Genomic DNA, 19,049 nt, shown 5'->3' on the forward strand with positions numbered 1-19,049 from the left:
TCTATATTACAGTGTGTGTCACATAATGGTAGGCCCCGAGGCAATAGCAACTCACATCTATGCTGTGATGCATCACACTGCCATGTCAGAAACCAGCGCTCTGCTCTACCTACACACAAAAATAAAGCAAATGAAACTCACGGTCTTACAAGTGATTCACTGGGAAATATTCCCTATTTTATTGATGCCTTATTGAATATCATTTCAGGGCCAAATATCCTGTTGCTGACTCTGTCTCCTTTGCTCAGTTGTATGCAGTGAATGGAATATGAAAATCCCTGCCACAATTACTTTGCTCAATATAATGCTGCATTATTTAAAGAAGACTAGATTCTACATTAAACAGAGAAAAAAGTATAAAGGGTAAGTAAGAACGTAGTTCTACCACACAGTCACACAATGCACATTCTTGCCAGGGCCACTGCGCCAATGAGGCAATTTGAAAGCAGCAAAAAGCAGGATACCTTTAAGAGACAAATTTCATTAAATGAGAGCACACTTGGGCTCTCTGCACAAGCAATGGGCCCCCCCAGACCCCCTCCGTCGCAGGAAAGGTAAGTGCTGGGGGATGGCATTGCAGAAGCCATCTCAGACAGCTCCTTAAGAATAATCGGTGCTAAATGTTGTTAGGGATCTAATGATTTTAAATGCACTTTTAATATTAAGTACACAGTAGGCAGTGTAGAACCCATGTTACATAAGGGGCCAAAATGTGGTACAAACAGTAAGGATCTCTTGCTATTCTAATGAAAACTTAATTTTGCTTTCTATAGGCTGCCATTTTACATAAAGTGTCTGGGGCATTCAGCATTGTTTTAGAACCTGACAATTAAAAGCAGCTATACGAGTATATGAGTATACGAGTATACGAAATCCTAAAGATTTTTATAATGTTATTAAGAGTCAAGGAGGAGTTCAGTGACCACGAGGCCACCAATGTCCCTGGGTGTTTAGTCAGAGTCATTACTTGTGTAAGATATATTAGCACAATATGAAGAGAACATTTAAAGGTTTAAAAGGTCTTACTGTATTTTTGAGTGTCTTCTTTTTTATGGAGGTGATACATTCATGTGCTAGTTAGTAATATGGTAGATACTTATTTGGCTGCTATACACAGGGGGAAAATGATCTTATCACAATTCCATAAGTCCTGGGAACCTTTAGGATCTGCAAATAATATACTGCTTTTGCTAAGCAAATATTGGGTCTCCATGAACACTGGTGTAAGAGTTCCTGTCTAAAGAACATGGCCCTGGCCACTTCCTTCATAACCTCACTTATTCCTCATTATTACCCAGTGGAATAATACTGTATTTGCACAAAGTAATATATATCACGGTTTACCTCAAGATAGTATTACAGTTTTTTTTACGGGGGGTGGGGGGGTTTACGTGCTCTTGAATAGGATTCTTCTTAATGGGGGTCCCCCAGAATCTAAAACTTAAAGAAAGCCTAAAAAATTCCCATCAGTTCTAGTAATCTATAGAAACCAATCAGCCGGTAGAAAACTGCCAGCCTGGTGGTAGTTTCATGGTTTCAATATTGGTTGCATCACTAGGTACTACTTGCCCCATGTGAATCAGATGCTAATGCCAGTAGTAATGTACTTTTAACAGAAATACACTGCAAAATGTATCTATTATAACTTGAAAATTATTTGGCAAATGGAGACTGCATAGTAGAGAAAAAACATGACAAGTTGCTTCCAAAAATTGCACTTTGCACCCTTTTGGTATATTAGGCTTTTGATTAGTTACTATGCTAGACCTGGAGCTTGTTATATTAAAGGGCAAGTCAACCACAAAATAAAAATTTGCATAATAAAAGAAAACACAATTTTAAGCAACTTTGCAATACTACAGTACATTCATTACAGATTTTCTATGTTTTCCAAGTTAATTATATATGAATTGCTACTGAAAGCAGTGTTTGTCTGTCCCTGACTAGTCTCTGCCCTGATGGTTCAGACTGTTGATTCAATGTAAGACAAGGCAGCTGATTAACAGATCTGTCTTTGCTGGGGAACGAAGACTTTTGCAACATTGTTTAAAAAGTAACAAGCATGAGTTAGGCAAATGCTGCTTTCCATAGAAATTGTTTTTACAAACAACTTGAACAGCACTGCAAATTTTTAATAACTGTATATTGATAAGTTGCTTCAAATTATGTTTTCTTTTATTAAGCAACTTCTTATTTTGGGGTTGACTTTCCCTTTGACACATTGCTGGTGTTCATAAAAAAAAAATCCCATCACAAAATCTCTTTAGAGCACGAAGCAAAGCTATTTGAAAAAAATTGTTTTGGACAGCTATCACTACTGTTAAATATTATCATTAAGGGCAAAGGCACGCCAGGAGATTAATCACAATACATCTCTGCTTCTGCCTCAAGAGGAAACTTCAAGCAATTTTGGAAGACTGAAGCGACACATGGGGTTTACCACCAGCAATGCATATTTTTGCCCATGGGAAAGCTTTAATAGGAGATTAGTCGCCGCAGAAGCAGAGATTTATCGCTGGACATTAATCTCCTGTTGTGCCATTGCTCTAACAGGAATGGATGCAATGCATAAACAAAATAAAGCAAACAAATCTGCAAAAGGTCCTTTATACTGTAGTTGATGTAATGTTTAGCCACTCATTAAGTAGTGGCGAAACATTTCCCAGTATGTGTGGTGGGAGAATGTATCAAATGATATGCTAGCTGCCAATTAACTATGGGCTAATGACAGTATTCACATATAAGAAAATGTGCACTTATTGAATAGAAAGATTTGGGGTTGCTACGTGTACACCTGGCTCAGCATTTGGATGTCAAAATAGATTGCAGTAATTAATGTGAAAAGTTTAGCTCTTTTGGATGTTTTAACAAAGGAGTTGAAAGGGAAGTACAGATGGCACGCTAAAGGTATGAAAGGTATAAAAGAACATTCACAATATCTATCTACTATATGTATGTTTAGGTACTTATAGTTGGGGTATGAGGTGCTTACACCTGGGAGTGCTGTACCTACAATGATTCCTTGCATTTCTGTTGTCCCCAGGGGTCACTAGCCAATGGTGATGATATCTAGACGTGTTAAGGCCTTCAAATGCCTGAGTAGACAGTTTGCAGTCATTCTGATTCTGGGTCCTACTAAGGATTGCTAGGAAATCAGGAGGTGCTTCTGTTGTACATGGCCACTAGACTCAAAGCTTCAACCCAAACTAGAGTGACTTATTTAGTGACTGTTATGTTGCATGACACCCAGGAAGTGACCCAAGCAACAGTTATGTCTGTCAACCCATAAGAGATGTAATCTCCAATGTAAAACACATCATGATACATAAGCTTCCATTGGAAAAGTATTAACAGAAGTAGTCAGCTCATCACCATACCACAACAAAAACATTAGAGATGTGTCTTGTGTTGCCATTTCTTCAGCAACCATGGAAAAAGTGTCATTGCCTAGTTGCTAATAAGAGCTGTTGGGGTATAGTTTTAGAACACTGACTGAACTTTCCCTTACTATAACATAGCCCAGATAATACTGGTAAGTGATAATGATATTTTGTCCCACACTAGGTAAGAATTAGACTCCACTTATGGTGTTAGGGTCTCCAAGAAGTATAAAGTCTACTCACCACACAGGGGAAGTGGCCCAGGTGCACCGCCCTGAGCCCTCAGCACTGGGAATGGACAAACTGATGAAACCAATATGGAGCAGGCACTCAATAAGGCAAACTTCCACCATGCAAATGTTCAAAAGTGAAAAAGGTTTATTGTGTCCACAGCCTGACGTGTTTTGCGTCACAGACACTTAATCATAGGCTAAACTCCTAGAGCCATGCCTCAAATATTTAAACAAAAGTGAACCAATCAGATCATCACATCAATTATCTACCCACCCAATCCAAGAAACTTTACTCAGGTGCATTAGACAAAGGTCAAACTAGAGGTCAAAGGGTACAGGCCTTAGTAATTCTATAGTTCTATAGGGAGATTTAAACTCCCTTGATATTTTAGTAAAGGTGGTTTATTTAGGATTAAAGAATATCAAATGAAAATCAGAAATGGCAAAGTTATGCTTGCAAGAAGCTTTTAGATATAATTTTGAGAAAGAAAAGTCTTCCTATTCTTTTTATTGTTTATGGTCCAGATATTTAGATTTATTTGATAAACCCAAGAAAGAATTGCTAACTAAATTGGGATTCATAAGATCTTCTGAATACGGGAATTAAATAATCAAATATTTCCTGGAAATTTTCAATTTTTTCCCATTTAGAGTTCTAAGTGCTTAAATGATTCTATTCTATTTTTCATGTATTTATTTTTCTTTCTTCTAATCTTATTTTTTTTTTTTCAGTTTTACTTTTACAATCTTTTGTTAGAACTTTATTGCTCTTGATTTGTCTATGAAAAGCATCATTTGCTATTGTATCTTTCTGCTTTTACATTTAATTTTTGGAATTTTGTTCATGTACTGCTTCATTATTGACTTGTTTGTGAATAATAAAAACACGTTGCAAAATTAATGAGAAATGACTAGGGCATGGATGAGATTTTGTCTCGTATGAGAAAATGTCAAATGTGAGTGAAAAGATGAAAGCAGTATGATTTGGTGAGCATTTCAGTGTGGGGAATGAATGAAATAGCAGATTCAAATGTGACTCCTGGAGAATGGACTTGTGGTACAGCTGATAGTGATGGCAGGCACAGAAACTGAGTTGGAAGGTGAGAAGTTAACCAGTTCAGTTGATTTTTTAGGTGACAAGAGGGCATAATTGCAGAAATTGCTGTTAGACAGTCAGTGACAAGTACTTAAAGCAAGGTTAAGTATAAAGTAGAGAGGTACATTTAAATATCATCTGAATTTAAATGATACCAAAACCCAAATGAGTTGATTATGCGATCAAGATGTAATAGATTGAAAATAGTAGGGGTCCAACAACAGAGCCATGAGATACCCTGAGAGAAGGTGAAGAGAGGAGGTGGAGGTTGTATGGGAAACACTGAATGATTGATTAGAAAGAAAGAAGGAAATGAAAGAATCCCCAGTGAGGATGGAATATGGAGCTAGAGAGAATGTCAAAAGAGACAGATAGGTCACGCTAAATTAAGAGAGAGTAATGGCCCTTTGATTTAGCAGAGAGTAAGTTATCCATTACTTTAGGGCTTTAAGTTAATTGTGTACAAGCTGTTTAAGTAGTCTTAAGAAAATAAGAATGAGAACAAGCACATTTCTATATATGTATCATCAGTGGTTAGACCTTATAATGAGTATGGAGTTTATACAGGTTATGACCCTTACCTATGTTCCCAGGGTCACTTGTTAAAGCTTTTCACTGTTGTCAATTTGATGTAACCTTGTGTGCCATTGCATTCACAGAGCTGATCAGTTGTTAATTTTCCTTAGATAACACATTGCCCTATGTGTATTCTGCTTACCTATGTGTTGGGATGGAAAATATGGTGAAAATTGTTAACACTGATCATGGCCCAAAATGGCACAGGCATAGTGACGGCTATGCAAAGTGAAATTTATGAGCTATGATTAAAGGCACATTCATTATTTTCCATAAAACTCGGATGCCATCATAGTTGGAATACTTGAAATAAAGGTGAGCCATGATTACTCTTTATAGCTGAGATGACTAAGACAGGGCCCACGCTATTGTCTATGTTCTCATTAATTTCATTCAGAGGTTTCTGTGAGTTTTACAGTTGGTGGGAGCAAATATACAGAGGCTTACTGATGGCAATTAGTAAGACTGACAGCATGTACCATTCATCATTATGCCATCTCATCAGGATACCATTCCATTCAGAATTGTTATACCTGGACTGATAAATCTTCTTTGATTAAGTATGATGACACAGATATGAAATGTAGGTTTTTATGAGCGTTGGAGCTTGTTTATCGTGTTAATTACGCTTGTTTGACTTAACAAAGCAATATTTTTGAACACATAAAAATTTACTTTTAAGGCATACAGATTCGCTGCACACACAACACACAATCAAGGATGTATCATTACAATTAAAGCATAAAATATTATTTATATATGATCATCTCATGTGACAGCCATATTTTTTTGTAATGTTTCAAAAAAGTGGAATTAAAATTAAGTAAAAAATTCCCTGGGCTACATACACACAAGTATCTGTTATGATTCTCATGTACAGAACAACCTCCATCTTCACTGCAGCCAGTAGAGGGCAGGCATTTAAGAGGGTTATTTGATTTACAGTTTACAAAGTTCCAGTAATACAGTTCTATATCTTTGCTTAGCTATTATACATTATATATGCCCTCCCTCTGCTGTTTCCAATGTATATCTTGGAGGGAACCATAAGGATCTGAAGGGAAAAGTGCTGCTTTTGCAAATATCGGATTTCAAGAAAAATCCCTATCAAAAAGAACATGGCCATGGTATGTTCCTTCAGATCACCAAATTTCTGTACTCATTACTTCTACCTTTAAGTCATTACCCAGTAAATTAAGATTTAACATACAAATAGGCTCAAATGCTATACCCTATGTTTAAGGCTTCTGTATCTGTTCAAAGATTTAAGGCTTCTCTACCAGTTCAAGGACACCACAGCCCTTTAGCAGAGAAGATTGTATACAATATATATATATATATATATATATACAATATCAAAACAGGGGGGTTGTGGGAGCACTCTAAAGGCTTTAAAGTATATATATATAAGTATAATAAATGTTATTGCATATGTACCCAAAACAGGGGTTATTTTGTTACAAAGTTATGATCATAAAATTGATAAGCCACCATACCACGTCAAGGTAAACCCCGAATGGCGGTCCCTAACTTGTTTTATATTTTATGTGCATTTTAGCATTACCTGTAATCAATGTCCATTGAACGCTGTTTTTTCACTAAGGGCTAAATCCTCCCCAGCCAGCAATCAGGCTTTTAAAGGAGAGATATCCCCAAAACAAACACCCAATTTTAAAAGCATAGGATCACCACTAGTTTAAAGGGGGGGGTATGGGGTGCTACAACCACTGAAGCTATGCCACAGCTCCTGGCTAAATATACAATATCAAAACAGGGGGGTTGTGGGAGCACTCTAAAGGCTTTAAAGTATATATATATAAGTATAATAAATGCTATTGCATATGTACCCAAAACAGGGGTTATTTTGTTACAAAGTTATGATCATAAAATTGATAAGCCACCATACCACGTCAAGGTAAACCCCGAATGGCGGTCCCTAACTTGTTTTATATTTTATGTGCATTTTAGCATTACCTGTAATCAATGTCCATTGAACGCTGTTTTTTCACTAAGGGCTAAATCCTCCCCAGCCAGCAATCAGGCTTTTAAAGGAGAGATATCCCCAAAACAAACACCCAATTTTAAAAGCATAGGATCACCACTAGTTTAAAGGGGGGGGGGTATGGGGTGCTACAACCACTGAAGCTATGCCACAGCTCCTGGCTAAATATACAATATCAAAACAGGGGGGTTGTGGGAGCACTCTAAAGGCTTTAAAGTATATATATATAAGTATAATAAATGCTATTGCATATGTACCCAAAACGGACATGGATTACAGGTAATGCTAAAATGCACATAAAATATAAAACAAGTTAGGGACCGCCATTCGGGGTTTACCTTGACGTGGTATGGTGGCTTATCAATTTTATGATCATAACTTTGTAACAAAATAACCCCTATTTGGGTACATATGCAATAGCATTTATTATACTTATATATACTTTAAAGCCTTTAGAGTGCTCCCACAACCCCCCTGTTTTGATATTGTATATTTAGCCAGGAGCTGTGGCATAGCTTCAGTGGTTGTAGCACCCCATACCCCCCCTTTAAACTAGTGGTGTTCCTATGCTTTTAAAATTGGGCGTTTGTTTTGGGAATATCTCTCCTTTAAAAGCCTGATTGCTGGCTGGGGAGGATTTAGCCCTCACTGAAAAAACAGCGTTCAACGGACATGGATTACAGGTAATGCTAAAATGCACATAAAATATAAAACAAGTTAGGGACCGCCATTCGGGGTTTACCTTGACGTGGTATGGTGGCTTATCAATTTTATGATCATAACTTTGTAACAAAATAACCCCTATTTGGGTACATATGCAATAGCATTTATTATACTTATATATACTTTAAAGCCTTTAGAGTGCTCCCACAACCCCCCTGTTTTGATATTGTATATTTAGCCAGGAGCTGTGGCATAGCTTCAGTGGTTGTAGCACCCCATACCCCCCCTTTAAACTAGTGGTGTTCCTATGCTTTTAAAATTGGGCGTTTGTTTTGGGAATATCTCTCCTTTAAAAGCCTGATTGCTGGCTGGGGAGGATTTAGCCCTCACTGAAAAAACAGCGTTCAACGGACATGGATTACAGGTAATGCTAAAATGCACATAAAATATAAAACAAGTTAGGGACCGCCATTCGGGGTTTACCTTGACGTGGTATGGTGGCTTATCAATTTTATGATCATAACTTTGTAACAAAATAACCCCTATTTGGGTACATATGCAATAGCATTTATTATACTTATATATACTTTAAAGCCTTTAGAGTGCTCCCACAACCCCCCTGTTTTGATATTATATATATATATATATATATATATATATTTCAAGTAAGAAGTATTTATTTAACTGTTGTGTTGGTTAATAATCAGCCCTATAACATCATGACAAATGTAACCTCACTTTCTGCTACCTAAAGCATAGTGAGCATGTGTAGTGTCATTGTTACTCATAATATGGCATAACAAAAAGAAGGAGAGCTGCTGTGGAAGGTATGAATCGTTATTGCTATAGGCCTGCTGAACCGCTAAACTGATTGAATTGATTGTGTACTTTTAGATTGTAATGTAAAATTATATATGGGCCACATTCAAAATAAGAAAAACTGTTCTACTTTATTTCAAGACTTTCTGTAGACTTCATTAGCTTATAGACATGATTAAGGTTTTCCTTACATGAATTGATTCTGCTCAGTATTTGAGTGCATGCAAAACACCTTCATTATTTTTTGTTACTGGTTCTCCAATTCCTTCACTGATGGGTGCTGTACAAATCAATTTAGCATTTTCCATTGTGCTTTGCTGTATCTATTCCCTATATTGACATCAGTATTTTGGGTTGTCAGTGTTGATTGACATGAAATCCATAAATTTAGAGGTTTCCGCTGGGCAGTTTATACCAATTTTTTCTTGTGTAATGACGCAAGATCAGAAATCTGTGAAAGAAAGTCATGTGAGCTGTCAAATGGAAATGCCTTGACTTATAATGGGCTCTGTGATCTAAGAAATCCAGCAAGATATCCTAAATGCATTGCCAGCCTAAGTGTGTTGCTACTAGCTAGCAAAATATTCAAGTGATTATAAACTATGAGAGATCAATGATGGGTATGGTTTTAGGCTATGTTCTAGTACTAGTATATGTGCATTATTTATTTCACATTGTATCCCTGTCAGATGGATACCATATTTTACTGTTCTGTTTAAATTCCAGTATTACCAATAGCTTGTTCCATTAAAGTGCACTGTAATTATATGCAAGCTTATTTATGTAACCCTTTCGACACCCCTTTGTCGGTGTTACACTCCACGTGTGGCGCTTACCTGATGACACGGGACAAACCTGAGCCACTCCGCAGTGGTATTGGGAGAGACTGGGTACCCGGTACTTACAAGCGCAGTGCCTCCACCTAGTGGGATCCGGGAATGCACCTACGGTTGGCCCCACTAGGAATACAGTAATAACACACACACACTAAATAACGGTTTATATAAAATAAATGGCCAACTAGAACATGCAGCACTCCTAACTGCTGGCAAAAGGGCCTCACTAACTAACTTGCTAGCGCCAAACTGTCTGCCTAACTAATAAAAGCAAAGTCCTTTAATACACAGTCTCTTTATTCTTCAGCGCCTCTTTTGGGTACTGTCCCTTTAACCAGGATACTCACAAATCCTCTTTGGAGACTTTAGAGCTCTCTTCAGGCGAGGCCAGCACAGTCAGTCATACAGTGCGATTAACATCCCCTTTGGATGCTCAGATAGGAATCTCCTGCTGTTTTTTCCTCCAGTCTGGATTCCTTTCACATTCTCTGTCTCTCCAGGCACAGTATGTGGCTTCCCTGTGCCAGCCCGATCCAAATGTCTGATTTTGGTGGAGCCTCTCAGCTCTCTGGGCCCACCAGCAGCTCTCTTGCTTCCTTCTCTGTCCACCATGCGGCTCTCTATGCCAGGCTCTCTTCTTTTGCCAGTATCTGTGACTTCCTTTTCCTGCCTGCCACTCCTTAGCTGCTGTGTCACTTCCTGTTGCACTGAAATCAATGACTAACTGGTTGCTAGGTAACAGCTTACAGCACACAGACTCTGTGCTTCTGCCATTACAGGGATAAGGGCAATGCTTTTGCACCGATTCCCTACATTTAGTTCAGCAGTGTTGTAAAGGTATTCAGATACATAACAATATAATCCATAAAAGAATCCAAACTCTAAATTGCATATGTAAATTTGTTAAATCATGACTCATTAAAAAAATCTCTTCCTTCAGTTGTTCAGTGGTCTAAATTGTTGTAAGGACAGATATTCAGTTTGGCCAACAAAGCTGAGCTTCAGGCAAATTCCAAATTGGGATTCATCCTTAGTAGATACTGATAGGATTAATAGCTGCAAAGTTTAAGCTACAATGAGAATCTACATTATCTACATTAAAGGGATCCAGTCATCGGAAAACATGTTTTTTTCAAAATGCATCAGTTAATAGTGCTACTCCAGCAGAATTCTGCACTGAAATCCATTTCTCAAAAGAGCAAACAGATTTTTTTATATTCAATTTTGAAATCTGACATGGGGCTAGACATTTTGTCAATTTCCCAGCTGCCCCTGGTCATGTGACTTGTGCCTGCACTTTAGGAGAGAAATGCTTTGCGGCATGCTGCTGTTTTTCCTTCTCAATGTAACTGAATGTGTCTCAGTGAGACATGGGTTTTTCCTATTGAGTGTTGTTCTTAAATATACCAGGCAGCTGTAATCTTGTGTTAGGAAGCTGTTATCTGGTTACCTTACCATTGTTCTTTTGTTTGGCTGCTGGGGGGGAAAAGGGAGGGGGGCTTTAGCACTCAAACTTGCAGTACAGCAGTAAAGAGTGATTGAAGTTTATCAGAGCACAAGTCACATGACTTGGGGCAGCTGGGAAATTGACAATATGTCTAGCCCCATGTCAGATTTCAAAATTGAATATAAAAAAATCAGTTTGCTCTTTTGAGAAATGGATTTCAGTGCAGAATTCTGCTGGAGCAGCACTATTAACTGATTCATTTTGAAAAAAAATGTTTTTCCCATGACAGTATCCCTTTAATATTAATCTACTTTGAACATATGAACAAAATAATTTCTGTTTGGACTAGGTGAAGCACGCAGGTATCTGCCAGATAGCTCAAAAGAAGACCAAGTTAACGTATAATATCTTCCAGGGACTGATTTACAAAAAAGGTACTATATTTCAAAAGTGCAGTTACCAATAGCAACCAATCAGCAATTAGTATTGATCAGTCTACTATGAGTTATAAGAGTAAGGGAAGACGCAACTGTTTTTGACAACTGTGCTTGTGCATTTTAGCGTCCATGTTCATAAATGAGCCCTTCTATATTTAACCAGCCTAAGGTCGTCAGATCAGTTCTACCATAATAGACAGTATTAATGATGGATGAATCTTTGCAAAACAGCGAAAAATTCGAAACGCATTGAAGTCAATGGGCGTCAAAATGATTTTGACGCGCGTCAATTTTGACATGAGCAAAATTTTTATATGCACGACTATTTGGGTCCAAATGCATTAATGTCAATGGGCATCCGAATAATTTTGATGTGTGACAATTTTTTTTTTATGCGCCGAAACCCAGAAATTCACCACAAATTTGTGTCTGGCAAATTTATTTGCCCATCACTAGACAGAATAAACTAATTAGAATGGTAGAAGAGAACATCTGAACAAACACATTTTCTTTCTTAATGTTGGTGCCAGGTTACTGCTATAGCATATGAATGTTATTCTCAGCTTCACATTTCCTAGGAAAATAATAGCCTTCAGTGCAGCCATCACAAACTGTTCCAATGGTTTCTCTTACGCTATGTAAACATGCGGATCCATAGTAATCCATAGTCAGTCAAAATTATTATTATCCTTGACATTTTAGGGAAATAAAAGAAATATCCTATGATATTTATTTAAGTGATGCATTGTCACTTAATCTGTGTAATCAGGAAAAAAATTGTTTTGGGGCTATGCATAAAACCAAAATAATTGCAATTTGAATATATTCAAAACATGCTCATGCTTGTGATCCCACCGACTGTCATTGTTTTGATGCCTTCGCTTTGGAACAGTATGTAGCCCAGCAAAGCAACTCATTTCCTTTGGAGAAAGCAAATGGCACAGTGTGCAGTGGTCTGTCTGAACTTGTCTTACAGCCTTTATTTTACATTACAATTACAGTACTGTATAAAGGTTAGAATGTACATGGTACCATTATTTCAAGGACATATTTAACTAGTCACAAAGTACTGTGGCCTTATTAATAAAATGATGCTTATTAATTACAGCATACAATAAAGAGTATTTAAACTAGGGCTTTACTACTTTAGCAGCAGTCTTTCTGTTGCTTAGCAACAACTCGAAGGATTCTCCAATAGCGGGCTGATTCCAGGGTATGATGTGTTTTGTAGTATTGGCAAATTGCAGGATCTATAAATTAGTGGTATGTGTTGCACTGGCTCATTACTGAGGGTGCATGTAGTGAAAACACATTAGCAACATTAAAGTAATCTCATTGCTATTCACCTTTATTGTTTACGTACAATGCCCTCCCTGGAACTAAACACACAGCCCATCCATGTGTTACTTCAGAACTCATTTTCTAACTAAAAAGAACTGTGACACATTATAATAATTTGATGATAAAAAGCTATAAATGAATAGTCTAATGAGCTGTACAATGGAAAAGGTCAGCAAACATGCATCATTCAGCAGAAAAAACTCAAATTTGTAGCAGATACATGTTTATATATTTCTAGACTTCTAGAACTAAAAATATTTATGGGAATTCTGATCCCACTTTCTGCACCTCATACCTCAGCCTCTTCTAGCCTCACAGATGGCTGCAAATTTGTTTAGGGATGTCCACGACTTTTGTTATTGCCCTTTGCACCTATTTACTCTTCATACAAACATATTTCCCCACCAATCCTCCTCTAAAGACCAACTAATAACATGTACCTGAAATTAAGAAACCAGATGCTGAACAGAAATGTAAGTTGTGTCATAAGCAGCAATAGTTATAAAGCTATTTCATATAGTGCTGTATATCTTAAGCAAAGATGGAAGCATGAGCACAAAAGAGAGGCGATTTAGCTTCAATGTCACCAGCCCACTGCAGTCACCTGCCTAAAAAACAATGTTGTTTCAAATAATTTGCTAATGCTAGGTATTACTGTAAAGATAAATAAATAAAGAACTATAAAGATATTCTAAAAAAAAAAAAAACAAAATATCCATGGTACGATTGTCTTTTGTTTCATGGGATGTGCTGCAGAACTGCACTGAAAACAGTTTATAATCCTAGCTAGCATAAAAAAATGGTGCCTAGTAACTGCCATTGCTATGACAATGCCACACATGCACGCTCACAGCAAGGCTGGGATTCGTGCAAGGCAACTACTGTGTATTTCCTTGGAGGTTTGAAGTGCGCATGTTCAAATGTATTTATTCCTTACTACATACTTTATATTCACTGTGAATTATTTTACCAGTAGTTATCTGAACAAGCTGTAATGTGCATGAAAAGCTATGATAATATCAGCAAGTCTTTAATGCAAGAGACACATTAAAAATGCATAATGCAAGGCTTTGCTGGAGTAAGCAGGACTTCTTTATACATTTTTTATAATGTCCTCATTTAAAGGAGAAGGCTGATAACAAGCTACTAATAACATCCATTACAGAACATTGCAGTTGACCTCAGCCACCTTTGGTGTACAGATTGAATTAATCACTAAAGCAGTGGGAGTTTGTAATGACAACATGCATATTGCAGGCAAGGTCCACCCATCTCAAACCATCAATAGACAGTGAAAGTCAGTTAAAAGCATCTATTCTATTTCCTAAGGGTAAGCCACACTGGGCGTTTTGGGGAGATTTGGTCGCCTGGCGACTAATCGCCTCGTCTTTGCGGTGACTAACCTCCCCAAACGCTTAAGGCGACTTTGGAAAACGAATCGCCGCGTGTGATTAGCGCCGGCGTTTTTTTCATTTTAGCCGGCGCAGAGTGAGAGACCAAATCTCCCCAAAACGCCAGTGTGTCCTTACCCTAAAGCAAATCCATTTTCAAATTTATCTATAATATTGTTTATGTGTGAGTTTGCCAAGTTATTCTTTCTTTGATAGTTTGATCACTATCTTGCATATGCTGATCAGACATCCACAGCTTTTGCTATACTGATGTCAACAATGTTAATAATGTGGTATTTTAAAGGAGGTGCTTTACTAGAAATTACTAAAATAGGTTATAAATTGTGTCAGATTTTATGAAGTATAGCCATTTATAGTGAAGAAAGGGATTCTCTGATCCTGATCTCCTATTTGAGAGTTTTATTTATTTTCCTTGGTCAACTGAGTTTGCATTGATGCTTCCTTTTTCTTTGTGCTAGAAGACATCAATGCATGTTTAATAGAAGAAATACGGATTGTCCGAGGTAAATTAGAAGGGTAACTGTTTAGATATGAGATATTAGATATTAAGATTGGAACAGAAAATAAGAAGTTATAAAAGATAACAAGGAAGAGGACAAAACAGGAAAACTGCTTGCAGAGGGGTATTAAAGGTGCCTAGAAACAGAGCAAAAAGGAATACAAATATGGAATCTATATCTGCAATGTTTGAGACCTTGGGTTTTCTGGTAAGGGATCACCAAAAGTCTTAAAAAATTATATAAAAAAAAATAGACTGGCATAAAATAGACTGTGTAATAAAATGGGTAATGGTCTTCCCATAATGCAGAGCTTTCTGGATATCAGGTTTCTGGATAAAAGATCCCCTTCCTTACAAATAGTTAAAGAAAAGATAACAGGAAGAAAAATACAGACAATAAAGAAAGGGTGGAAAAAAGCATTATTGTAGGGAAAGACAAAGGAAAGCAGTAAAAGGAATGCATGAGCAAATAACAAAGGGTCAGCAAGACAATGTAGGGTTGATGGGAATGTGGGGGGAGAGAGGTGGTAAGGAGAGAGAGCTATGTTATAGAAAAATTAGGATAAGTAAATGGAGAAAGTGGGAAATTAAGAACTAGGAAAGAAAATAATGGGATGTGGAGGAAATTCTATTTAGGAAGGAGAGTTGAATCAGGATAAAAAGAAAAAAAATCAGTTAGAATTTTTTTTCATTCTTTGATATTGTGGTTTTTGGTTTGATTAAAGTCAGCATTCAGTAAAGTTTCTCAGCCCTAAAATAAAGATAGAGCTATACAAAAAGGCCTTCATGGCCAACCTGGTTTGGGTTTGAGCTGTAAATTCCTATGATGCCTTGCAATAGTCCATTGTTTCTATTTGTACATTAGGGGATTTCAGGGTGATTATCCTTGAAGACTTAACAGAGCGGACTATAATCTATGATCATTTCAGAGAGAGAAATATGGAGACAACCAGGTTGCAAACTTATCAGCAGTCTCAGAAATGCTCTCTTCCTTGTACTCCGCCCCCAAACCAAAAACCTTATATTAATGTAAGCTATACTGGTCAATAGTAATAGGAAGTGAGCCCCCCTGGTCAGTATTGATAAAAAGAAGCACAATTAGAGAGAGACAACAGAAAGTTAGCTTTCTGTACCTCGGTAAGTGTGTCATGGAGCTGGAGTAGAACAATGGAAGTTATGCCCTGTGTATTGGATAGGTCATTGATTTAACCATGCTTGGGAATCACAGCAGTGTATTTAAAGGGAAACTATACCACCTTTTTGACATGAGATCCTCTGGTTGCTGTAGAAAAGGTGCATAAACACTGCACTTCCAGAAATATTTTTTTTATTTACACAGACATGCCTGATATGCAGATTCAACTGCATCCTTGTAAGGAAAGGAAACCATGATATTCTATCTCTGGTCACATGGATGAGCTCCCCACTCTCTTAGGGCTATTCCACACGGGGAGATAGCCACGCGTTTGCGGTCGCGGCGACAAAGCGCCGCGCCAGTCGCCGCGACCGGCGCAGGCGACAGTTTTGTATGGGCGCCTATGTAAAAACGCCTGTGCTAACCACACGAGGCGATGCGCTTTTCAACAGTCGCCTGAAAATGCCTGGCCAGGCTTTTTCAGGCGACTGTTGAAAAGCGCATCGCCTCGTGTGGTTAGCACAGGCGTTTTTACATAGGCGCCCATACAAAACTGTCGCCTGCGCCGGTCGCGGCGACTGGCGCGGCGCTTTGTCGCCGCGACCGCAAACGCGTGGCTATCTCCCCGTGTGGACTAGCCCTTAAGCTCCCAGTGAAATGCAGCCCTTCCCTCACCTTTTTCCATTGTGAAGTGATAAATTCTGGGACTTAAAGTGCCTCTGCTTTCAAGAGATAAATCTTGTATATTCTTACCTACTAGTATTTTACACAGCTGCATTGTTTTCAAGTAAGTACTACAGATACAAGAATACTAATTTAAGAAGTGACAACAAGTAGCGCATATAATCAGAATTTAGGTCTGTAATACACAGAATTAATCTGTCTGGGTGCTTATTTCAAATCATCTTATTTTGGTAGTGGTAGTGATTTACAAGGGAAACATTTGCACACACAGTGGGGCCTGATAAAACAACGTTGTTGTGTCCATGAAAGAACACTAACAATCACTGTCTTTATGCACTGTTGGGAGTATACAGATAGGCTGACACACCAGTCAGCAGTAAGCCAAGTAATGTGTAGGCCTTTTGAAATATGTAGGCATAAGGCATTATATATATTTGCAAAACTCCATCTTTAACTTTAAACAGAAGGATAATCCACTATTTAAAGGGGTGGTTCACCTTCAAATATACTTTTCGTTTATTATAGAATGTCCTGTTGGTCTTTCATTATTTTTATAGTTTTCAAATTATTGCATCTTTTCAGCTTTAAAGGACAAGGAAACCCCTCTTCTCAATAACACATTATAAGATTGGTCACCCCTTCCCCTCCTAGATCCATGGTTTTTATTGAGAAATACCACTTCTGAAATTAACTGCTTCATTAAAGAAACTTCTAACACTGGCTTCGTTCACAGGCACCATCTTTACAAGATCAACCTCATTAAGATGGATCCTCACATGTGCAACCTCCCAGCTTTCTCACCCTGCACGTAACAGTATTTTGTGTGCTGTCATCTATTATAAAACAGCAGTGCACAAGCAGCACCAATGCATGCAACAACGCTACTTTCATTATTATGAGGAGTTTTATAATTTAGTGGTAAACTTTTTAGAGCCACTGATTGATTAAAGTGCAGTAATGTGCAGCAAAGGCTGCCGATTGATGTCTATCTTCAAGCAGTTGCTATTGGCTTGCATTTTAAAGAGGGCAGGCATAGCTGGGATTATGTATGCGAGCCATCCTGCTCATAGTGGGTAAGGTCATGACGAAGAAAATCATCGCATGTACCTATTCTGAAGACTACACACTGCACATGCGTTTGGGTCTTGGGCTTGCTGCTACACCAAAGCATAGCATTTTTGCTATATACTAAGCACTTGTGTAAGGAATATGGAATTGGATCTAGTAAAAGGCATAGAAGTTGGGTTAAATAGAAACACTATAAGAAAGCATTCAGGTATGCCTTTCCATAGAACCCTTATTGTGTTTTGCCTTTCCTTGGGGTCACTGAGCCAAAAATCCATTGCTCTATAAACTTCCAATTGTATTATTGTTACTTTTAATATCTTATATTTCTGTGCCATTCAGAAAAAAAAACTGCAACGCCCTCAGCTTTCATACTTCCACATTTGGGAATATGCAACACTCTGCACTCTAGCTGTTCTACTAATACAACCTCTCTTTAAGCTAAGGGGAGAAGGATGCTGAGAGTTGCAGCTCTGCAACTGCCTGAGTGCAAAATGACTGCCTGTCCCTAACATTCATTTCCCCAGCACATCCTAATGATAACACCTCTCTATCATTGTAACGTTACACGATGCTTTCTCATTAAAGCTGTTATTTTCATTCAGCGGCAATCATCTCACTACCACCTGCAGAACAGTCCATGTAGTTGACAATATGGTTGTCAGGGTAAGGTTTTTATTATTATTATTTTCTGCAGTTCAGCAGTTCTATATCCTTATCAGGTTTTGAACAGAAATCATATTAAAAGATTCCCAGCTCTAAGTCACGTTGCATTGTACGCTGATCTAAAAAGTGGCAAACGACTGCCATTCATTAATTTGATATCTATTATATATTTAACTGTCTGCAGACGAGCTAATTAGAAGCAGAGAAGGTACGTTGAAAATAAATTTACCCAGCAATTCTCTCAGTCTAACACAAATGCCCATAGAACATCAGTTCTCAATCAACACAAAGATGAGACTTCAAACTGTTACAGTACAATACAACACAGCTGCACATAAAAGAAAACGTAGATGCTGCTGTCCAGAATAAAAAACAAACAACATATGCCAGCAACACAGCAGTATGAGCAATTTGCAAACAAACAACACAATCAGATGTTGAAAACTCAAGATTGTTCTGTTTCGCCATGCTGCTATCCTTTTTACATTAAAATAAGCAAAGACTGTGATCTGAATTAGCAAACAAAGAATAAAAAAAACTGCATTTCATCTTAAAACCTGCAGTGCACAACTGGAAGGAATTCTCCCTTGTGCAAATCTGTGTTGAGGAAGCTTTGCCTGCAGGAATGATATAGAGGCTTAAAACATTTATTTCAAATCCCCACTGTCTCCCCCCAGCCTGCTGCTACAATTCACCTGCGTTACAAGGCAAACACCAATTTCCTCTTTAATCTGGGTTTTTCAAAAATGGTTGTGCTT

General features: G+C 37.8%; 1 protein-coding gene across 6 annotated transcripts in view; it reads right to left on the reverse strand.

The window, feature by feature from the left end:
• The window catches only part of begain.L (brain enriched guanylate kinase associated L homeolog), a 110,951-nt gene that overhangs the window by 80,188 nt on the left and 11,714 nt on the right, over window positions 1-19,049 (reverse strand). The window lies entirely within an intron of this gene.

This window comes from Xenopus laevis, chromosome 8L, assembly GCF_017654675.1.
Source record: "Xenopus laevis strain J_2021 chromosome 8L, Xenopus_laevis_v10.1, whole genome shotgun sequence".
Classification (NCBI taxonomy): domain Eukaryota; kingdom Metazoa; phylum Chordata; class Amphibia; order Anura; family Pipidae; genus Xenopus; species Xenopus laevis.